At 60.7% G+C, this 9,001-nt stretch overlaps 1 long non-coding RNA gene across 2 annotated transcripts; it reads right to left on the bottom strand.

Annotated features, from left to right (window-relative positions):
* Positions 1–137: 137 nt before the first annotated feature.
* On the bottom strand, positions 138–8,307 carry LOC101902361 (uncharacterized). 2 transcript variants are annotated; one of them, XR_001495480.3, is made up of 5 exons: positions 8,171–8,307; positions 7,473–7,579; positions 3,791–3,919; positions 3,446–3,497; positions 138–2,636 (listed from the first exon to the last, which is right to left on the bottom strand). It is a non-coding gene; the product is annotated as an uncharacterized lncRNA (long non-coding RNA). The 2 variants fall into 2 exon arrangements; XR_001495478.3 differs by having other exon boundaries at positions 138–3,006.
* Positions 8,308–9,001: the final 694 nt, after the last annotated feature.

The raw sequence follows: 9,001 nt of genomic DNA on the forward strand, positions 1-9,001 counted from the left end.
TAGAGTTCAAGATGTTTTCAGTGTCAGGATCCACAGACAGCTTTGCAATCAAATGGAAAATGATGATCATTTGAAGCTGATGCATATTTTTTTTCTCTTATAAAGTAAAAAAAAAGTATGGATTAAAATATACCAAATATCTTTAAAATCCATTTTATTTAAAAGAATACTACAGAATTCTCACTGGGCCTTGGTCGGAGGCTAGGGCTCATTATTCTGAAAAGGAATAAAATAAATCAGAAAGGGACAGAGTTGAGTGCTTGCCCTTCCTCCTGGGCACGCACTGGACCTCAGGGTCACCGAGGCCCCACATGCCCTGTGTACTGAGGCTCCGGGGCAGACGACGCGGAGTCAGGGGATTGCCTGCAAGTGACCGGGAGGGAGGGCGGTGGCCGGAGGAGACGAGACCAGCCTGCTCTGAACTGGCCCCTGTTGCGCCGCCGGCGGATTCAGGCTCCGGACTGTGAGCTTTACTCCGTGCAAGTCTCCGTATTCTGAAATTATAATCAGTAGCCACCCAAGCACCTGGGAGTTGGGGAGCCAGTTCTGGGGGTCCTGGCCCCAGCGTGGGACGTTGGACTGAATGGGAGGCCAGACAACAAGGGGTCCCCGCAAGTTTCCCGAAAGCTCAGAGGAGTTGGGGGGCCTGGGGAGGTCAGAAGAACTGGGGGGTGGGGGAGAGGGAAGTGGGTGCGTGAAGCAGGGCTGTGGCTCAGGTGAGGAGGGGCTCAGAGGGTGGGCGGGGGGCTGGGGCCGGGGAGGGGCAGGGCCAGCCCCCAGGAAACACAGGCCTGGGCTCTCAGGGGGCCTGGCTCAGCCATGGGCTCCCCAGCTGCCCTCCAGGACCCCCCCACCACAGCAAGGAGAGCCCCCTGCCTCCCCAGGGACCGCTCCTTTCACACCCTGGGCTTCTGGAGGCAGAAGCTGACGGGCCCACCTGGCTGGGTGCGGACCCAGAGGCCCCCTCCCTGCTTCTCAGGCACCATGGGCCATCTCTGGGCCTCAGAATATTCTGGAAACACCACACTCGCCTTCCTTCAGCAGCTCTTGGCCAAGACCCCTCAGCTCCCTAGACCCACGCCGGGCCAGATGTGCAAGGAGCCCAGAGGTTGTCAGGGACACAGAGAGAAACTGAGGCTGGGGTGGGGGGAGTGGCCAGAGTCCAGGCCAGGAATCTGCCCCCAGAGCTGCCCAGCTGGGACCCCAGTCCAGCTCCACAGCTGGAGTGTCCACTCACCCCTTCCCTCCCGCAAAGCCCTGAGGGCCGCCCTAGGCCCGGGGTCAGCGGCAGGGAGAGAGGGGAGGAGGACTAGGGGATGAGGACGGGGCGGGCTGTGCTGCAGGGGGGCCCGCCGGCCCGGGACTCGGCCTCTCACCTGCCTCCTCTTCCTCCTTCTTGGGCAGGGGAGACCGAGGACCCCGAGCCCACAGCACCCGAGGCCGGGCGGAGGCAGGGGCATCTGTCTCCCCGCTGCCCCCGGGGACTGCCAGATGCTCACTGAGCAGCTGGCCGGCCCAGGCGGTCCCAGCCCTGGGGTCGAGCCCTGCGGCTCAGCTGGTGGCCCCCTGCGGAGGGTCCCATGCAGCCCGAGGTCCAGGGAGCCGCCGCCCTCCTGTCCCAGGTACGCGCTGGGAGTGGGGTGCGTTGTGTGGGCACCCTTGGGGGGTACGGCACACACGTGTATCGCACACGCGTGTCTGGCCATGTGTCCACAGGTGGGGCACACAAGCCCTTTAGGGACCACGTGGGCAAAGGGGACACCCCACCCCACTCCCGAAGGCTGCCCAGAGCAGTGGGACCTGGGGGCTGGCAGCAGGGCTCCCGGAAAGCAGACCAGCTGGGGCCCTGGGTCAGGGCCCGGTCATCCGGGGCTGGGCCCGCGGAGCCTCACCCCACACTCACCCCGCCCCACCCCGGACCTAGATCCGGCTGCCCGCGTGTTTCCTTTCATCTGAGGTTAAGTCAGCTGATATTGCTGAGCTGGGCTCATGCTCCCTTGTGTCACAAGTCTCCAGATAGCCATCAGGGCCGGCCCTGCTGATACAGAGCCCTGCTGGACATGCTCTGGGGCTAAGACGTGTCCTCCAAATCCCATGCAAGTCTGAGCACTCGCTTTGTTCCGGGCAGTGGGGCAGGGGTCGGCTTCAGCGCGGGGCACTGTGGTCAGAGCTGCAAGCACCCCAAGGTCCCTTCTGGCCACCCTCCCACTGGCTGCTGGGCCTCCCCCACTTCCAAGAGGATGCCTCAGGGACCAGCTCCAGAACCCAAAGCCCAGTGACAAGGGCCCCAGGCAGCTGGGATCGCGCTGGGCAGAAAAGTCAGGCTTGGGGTTCGGGGTCAGCTTCCAGCTGGCAGGGCCACCTTGCTTTATCTTTGCTGGGAATTTGCCCCAGTGGCTTACGAAACTGACCTGAATCTGTTCCAGACTGCCAGCGCATCTGTTGCAAGGATGCGGGGTCACAGCCTGGGGCCCTCTTTGATGAAATCACTCCTAAAAGGTGTTCCCTCAGACACTCACCCTGATCCTTTGGTTTCCTGGGTGACCTGCTGGTGTGAAGTCGGGGACCTCTGAGCTTCATGGGATCCCCAGGACCTGGGTCTGCCCCCAGCTGGCCTGGGGAGTGAGGGCTGGGGCCTGACACACCCCGATTCTGATTAGCACGACTTGAGACCTTCCCATCCTCCCAGGTCACCTGCATGCCACCCACTGCCCGCCAGCCTCAGCTGACCCTTTGGGGGCCCCAGGCTACTGTGCACCCCAGGAGCCCAGACGGTGTCTGTGCTGGGGCGTCTGAGGAGCCATCAGGCCTTTCCTCACTAGAGAGCCAGGTGAGCGTCCCCGGCCCCTGGGAGAAGGGGGCAGGAAACCTGGGAGGTGGCCTGTCCTTGGTCCTTTGAGGCTGTGTGTCCATTTCCTGGTCAGGGTCCTCGTCCACCTCGCCAGAGCTGCTGAGCCAGCTCTTTGGCCGACCCGGCTGGCCCTCCAAAGCTACCCTGATCTCCCCCTGCAGAACCAGAGCCCATGCAGGGCCTGAGCTGAGAGTGGACTTAGAGAGGGCAGACGAGCGAGTCGGGCCAGGGAGGCTGGGGTGGAGGAGCCAACGGCAAAGCAGGGCTGGCCGGAGGAGGACGAGGGAGGGTGACTCAGCCAGCCTGGCGCTCGCTATCCAAGGGGCGCCTACTGAGTTCCCAGCCTGGCTTGGCCATGGCATGGGGGAGGCCCTGCCCGCAGTGGGTGGAGAGCGTCTCTGTGAGACACACAGGCCAGGGGAGACACCACACAAGGACCTCACACACCACACGGTGCAGGGCTTCCCCCAGCTGCCTCCTCCTCCCGACCCCCACAGCGGCCAGAGCCTGGGGGAGAGCTGCCCAACCCTCCCCCATGAGGAGCTGCCCAACCCTCCCCCATGAGGTGGCCCCTGAGGGCTGAGACTGACTCACCCACGGCTGAGTCCAGGCGCCCGGGAGGACTTGACAGGGAGTGAGTGTGTGACTGCAGAGAGGCGTGGAAGCACGGACGGAGGGACAGACAGACGGGCGGGCAGGGGTGGGTGGGCAGGCGGATGGACAATGGGTGGGTGGACAGATGGGGTGGCTAAGGAAGGAGGATGAGCAGATGAACCCCCTTGGCACAAACGTTACCTTCACACTGAGATGTCCCTTGACATTTAAAAGTAGAACGCCCCAACCATCTAGCTACCTCCATCCAGGTTCTCAACTGCTCTACTTTAATCATTTAATTTTAAATGATTTTAATTTTAATCATTTTTTAAATTTGTTTCTTACTTCTTTCTTTGTTGTCTGCACATCGCCTGAGCCATGGTGCTGGTGCCTGGGGGTGGCTCAGGAAATCCACGCTGAATGACGAGCTGGCAGGCGATGGGACGGCGGAAGATGAGGTGGAGGGACTGTGGGCTTGGAAAAACAGGTGGGGGTCCACGGAAGGCCTCTGGTTTTGAGCTTTAACCGACCCTCAGAAGGGAGAATCTGCTTCTCAGCCTCCTCGGGGGCCAGGAAGGGAAGGGGACAGAGGGACAGCTGAGGACCGGAGAGGCTGTGGTCCCCCCGGCCTAATGCCCGCATGCTGGCACTCCAACTGCACCCGCAGGGCAAGAACACAAGTGTCCACAGACACGCGCACGCACGCACACGGGGTATTCTCACGCCTGCAGGCACTGGACACACATCCCCGATGGTCCTTGCACCGGCACTCCCTGGTGGCGCTAAAGCCAGCTCTGTTCTGAGAGCTCCCCTCCCCAGCAGGTCCTCCAAAGCGTGTGATCATCATCCCCACTTCACATCAGGACCTGGACCCACAGCTGTCCAAGGACTCAGCGAGGGCCACCCCACCACCCTGCAGAGGCCGGGGCCGCCAGCCAGCCTAGCGCTGCATGGTGGGACCCGCTCTCGGTGACTGGAGAGGGCTGCTCCTCAGGAGACGGGGTGGTGGGACGCACTCCGCACTTACGTCTGTTTATTGCGAGACAATCGTTTTACAACGTCGTGTTAGTTTCTTCTGAACAACATCGCGAATCAGCCATGTGTAGACACATATCCCCTCACCTAGAGCCAGACATTCTGGAGTGCGAAGCCAAGTGGGCCTTAGGAAGCATCACTACGAACAAAGCTAGTGGAGGTGATGGAATTCCAGCTGAGCTATTTCAAATCCTAAAAGATGATGCTGTGAAAGTGCTACACTCGATATGCCAGCAAATCTGGAAAACTCAGCAGTGGCCACAGGACTGGAAAAGGTCAGTTTTCATCCCAATCCCAAAGAAAGGCAGTGCCAAAGAATGTTCAAACTACCGCACAATTCCACTCATCTCACACACTAGCAAAGTAATGCTCAAAATTTTCCAAGCCAGGCTTCAACAGTACATGAACCTAGAACTTCCAGATGCTCAAGCTGGATTTAGAAAAGGCAGAGGAACCAGAGATCAAATTGCCAACAGCCATTGGATCATAAAAAAAGGCAATTCCAGAAAAACATCTACTCCTGTTTTATTGACTATTCTAAAACCTTTTTGTGGCTCACAACAAACTGTGGGAAATTCTTAAAAAGATGGGAATACCAGACCAACTGACCTGTGTCCTGAGAAATCTGTATGCAGGTCAGGAAGCAACAGCTAGAACTGGACATGGAACAATGGACTGGTTCCAAATTGGGAAAGGAGTATGTCAAGGCTGTATATTGTCACCCTGCTTATTTAACTTATATAAAGACTACATCGTGAAATGCTGGGCTGAATGAAGCACAAGCTGGAATCAAGACTGCTGGGAGAAATATCAATAACCTCAGATATGCAGATGGCACCACCCTTATGACAGAAAGTGAAGAGGAACTAAAGAGCCTCTTGATGAAAGTGAAAGAGGAGAGTGAAAAAGCTGGCTTAAAACTCAACACTCAAAAAACTAAGATCATGGCATCTGGTCCCATCACTTCATGGCAAACAGATGGGGAAACAATGGAAACAGTGAGAGGCTTTATTTTCTTGGGTTCCGAAATCATTGCAGATGGTGACTGCAGCCATGTAATTAAAAGACCCTTGCTTCTTGGAAGAAAAGCTATGACCAACCTAGACAGCATATTAAAAAGAAGAGACATTACTTTGCTGACAAAGGTTCGTCTAGTCAAAGCTATGATTTTTCAGTAGTCATGTATGGATGTGAGAGTTGGACATAAAGAAAGCTGAGGGCCGAAGAACTTATGCTTTTGAACTGTGGTGTTGGAGAAGACTCTTGAGAGTCCCTTGGACTGCAAGAAGATCCACCCAGTCCATTCTGAAGGAGATCAGTCCTGAATAGTCATTGGAAGGACTGATGCTGAAGCTGACGCTCCAATCCTTTGGCCCCCTGATGGGAAGAGCTGACTCATTGGAAAAGACCCCGATGCTGGGAAAGACTGAAGATGGGAGGAGAAGGGGACAACAGAGGATGAGATGGTTGGATGGCATCACTGACTCAATGGACAGGAGTTTGAGCAAGCTCCAGCAGTTGGTGATGGACAGGGAGGCCTGGCATGATGCTGTCCATGGGGTCACAGAATCGGACACGACTGAGCGACTGAACTGAACTTGAGGAGTCCCCTCACTCTCTGACCTCCTCCCACCTGCCCCTCATCGCGCCCGTCCAGGTCATCACAGAGCGGGGAGCTGAGCCCCCTGTGTTACACACCAGCCTCCTTCAGGCAGTGGGGGGTAGGAGGAGTGAGCTGGGGGTGGCTCCTTCCTGGAGCTCCAGAAAACTCCAGAGAGAATGGTGGAGGGAGAGGGAGTGAGCCCGGGCCGGGGGCTGTGCCTGAGGGTCCGCTCAGCCCCTGCCAGCCTCTCCCTGTGTCTGTGATGGGTTAACACTCCCCCCGCCCCCGGGGGCTGAAGGAAGGACTGGCACCTGGCCCGGAGGTGGGTGACTGCAGGCGCTGCTTGTGGGGCCGGGGCCTTCCTGCCACCCCTGGCCCTCCTCATCCCAGTCCTGCTCCTGTTGCTGGGGCCACAGACGAGGCTTCGCGTGCCCAGTGCAGGGTCCTGGGCTGGGAAGACGTTGAGGGTCACTCTGTGGGGAGGGCACCGTCAAGGGGCCTGAGGACCCATGAGGCACAGCCTCAGAGCCGTGGACATTCTTGCGGGCCTGCCCGTCTCCTGAGTCCCAGGCGGGGAGCCACAGAAGACCCGGGAGAACGGGGGTCAGTGAGGCGGGGAGCGAGCCTGGGCTACTCAGCTTGGAGGGGGCTTCCACAGCGTGGCCCACCAGGTCTCAGCCTTCCCCACAGATGTGCAGGTCAACCCAGAGGTGGCAGGCGGCGGCGGCCTGCTCTGTCCTCTCCAACCTGAAGCGACCAGAGGTGGTGTCCCCCACGAAGGACCAGGGCAGGGTCCTTCCTGTCCAAGGGCCTGAGTCCAGACCTTATGCAGACCCAAGCGAGGACCCCAGGCTGATGGGGAGACGTGGGGCCAGCTGGGCCCCTCTTTGGGTTGTGGCTTCTGTCCCAGGAGACTAAGAGCAAAGGTGGCTGGGTCTTCCTTCAAATTCAGCCCTGCGTGGCACCAGCATGCAGGGGCCGGGACTGCCCCCTGTCCAGGGGGGGGTGTGTCCCTCTCTCCCAGGCCTCAGCAAGGAGCAGAAGACGAGTGTGTCTCGGTGGAGAGCCTGCGGTTAGGAGTGGGACCCGCCGTCCCCAGACAGAGGCCTGGGACCTGGCACTCGCTCTGCCAGGCGAGGCACCTCCCCACAAATGAGGGGTCAAGCGAACTCAATCCCGTCCTGAGTAGGGAGCCGGGAGGATGCAGGCAGCTGAGAAAAAGCAGAGCAGGACTCAGGCCTCGGGAGGCCCCGGCCATGTCGTGGGCGCAGGCGGCACCTGGCGTCTCCTCCCTGCAGTGGCCCCTCGAGGGCTGTAGCCCCCTGCTCCCAAGGCTCCCCGATGGCACTGGCTCACATAAACGCCAGCCCGCACCCCTCGCCCACTCACTGGCTGCGTCGCCCCTGCAGCTCCGGTCCTGGAAGGCTCAGTGGCCGACGGTCCCCGGCAGGAAGCAGGCGGGCAGCACACGAGTTCCCCTCGGAGGGTCAGGCCTCCTGAAAAGTGATGCCAGGTGACACAGAGAGAAAGACCAGGGGAGGCTGCTGAGCTTGTGTGGCAGGGTGGGGGGTGCGGGGAGACAGCAGGGGGGCCTCTGAGGTTGGACGAGGGTGCGAGGAGGCCAGGTGGCTGGAGAAGTGGCAGTGGGCAGGCCAGGGCGGTGGGTTCCGGGTTGGGTGTCATTGCTGGAGTAGTAGGGAGCCATGGAGACTTGCAGGCAGGGACGAGCAGAGCCTGGTACTAGGCTGGAGGTGGCCGGAAAGGGGAGTCCTGGGGGCAGCGGTAGAGGGCAGGGCTGGAATGGAGGGTGGGAGGAGGGGAAGTACCATGTGCCTCCTGCCCCACAGGCTCGGAAGTTCTGGGGACACCCCTCACCCTCCACATCGCCTGGGCAGGACACTGGCAGGACCCCCGGGGGGCCGGGCCCCAGGCCAGCAGGGCTGTGTGACCCAGTCCCACCCCTTGCCAGGGCTGGGTCTGGCCTTCTGCCCAGGAACCCCAAGGACGGCCTCCTCCCCCCAGAATCTGGTCCTCAGGGTCTCAGGCCCCAAGGGCTTGTGGTGTCCGGGTCCCGGAGCCCCACTTACCTGGAATCCAGTCTTTCCTGAGGGATCTCAGGCGGCCCCTCCCCTCCCTGGGAGCGGTGGGGGGGCTCCAGGCTACACTATGGCTGCTCCGGCCTGGACAGCCGTTGTGTGCAGAGACACAGCGGCCTCTGCGGGCCAGGCCTCGTCCACCGGCCCCGACTCAGCCCGTGGTCCTGGGGTGCCCTCTGGTGGCCGATGGGCCCGACCGGCGAGGCCGTTGGGGGTCCTAGAGCTGGGCCTGGACCCGGCCTCCCACCCAGCCCCGAGCTCAGGGGAAGGGGCGCACAGACGTGTCACCTGCTCTCGTGTGTTACCGCAAACCCCCAGAAGCCGAGCTGCTTGGATCCGCATTTTCCAGAGAAACCAATGCCCAGAGTTAGAGAGACAGAAGGATTTGCAGGGCGTGAGCCGGGACCCTGGGCTCCAGGGCCCCGGTGCCTCCCTGTGCTGCTCCTCGGTGGAGCGTGTGAGAAGCCTGCTTGCTGACAGCAGCCTGCCCACCAACCAGGACAGCACTCCTGGGGGCTGACACCTCTGCTCGGCGGAACCCAGGAAGGGACAGCTGGGCTGTACCCCCCTGGGATCAGCCACTCCCACCTGCTGGAGAGATGGGCGAGACCCGGGAGGAAGCAGAGACACAGGAGGGGGCGACGCTGCCACCCCCCACAGGGCCGCCTCTTGACACCAGGAGACTGGCGCTGCCCAAGGGGTCCCTGGGCCCATCAGAAAGGGACGGCTGGCCCTTGTGCCTGGTGGCTTGGCCAGAGCAGGCCTGTGGGCCGGGCCAGGCCGAGGTCAGGCGGCACCCAGCTCTGCTCACGGCATTGGCTG

The sequence above is a fragment of the Bos taurus genome, chromosome 29 (assembly GCF_002263795.3).
Source record: "Bos taurus isolate L1 Dominette 01449 registration number 42190680 breed Hereford chromosome 29, ARS-UCD2.0, whole genome shotgun sequence".
Taxonomy (NCBI): Eukaryota; Metazoa; Chordata; class Mammalia; order Artiodactyla; family Bovidae; genus Bos; species Bos taurus.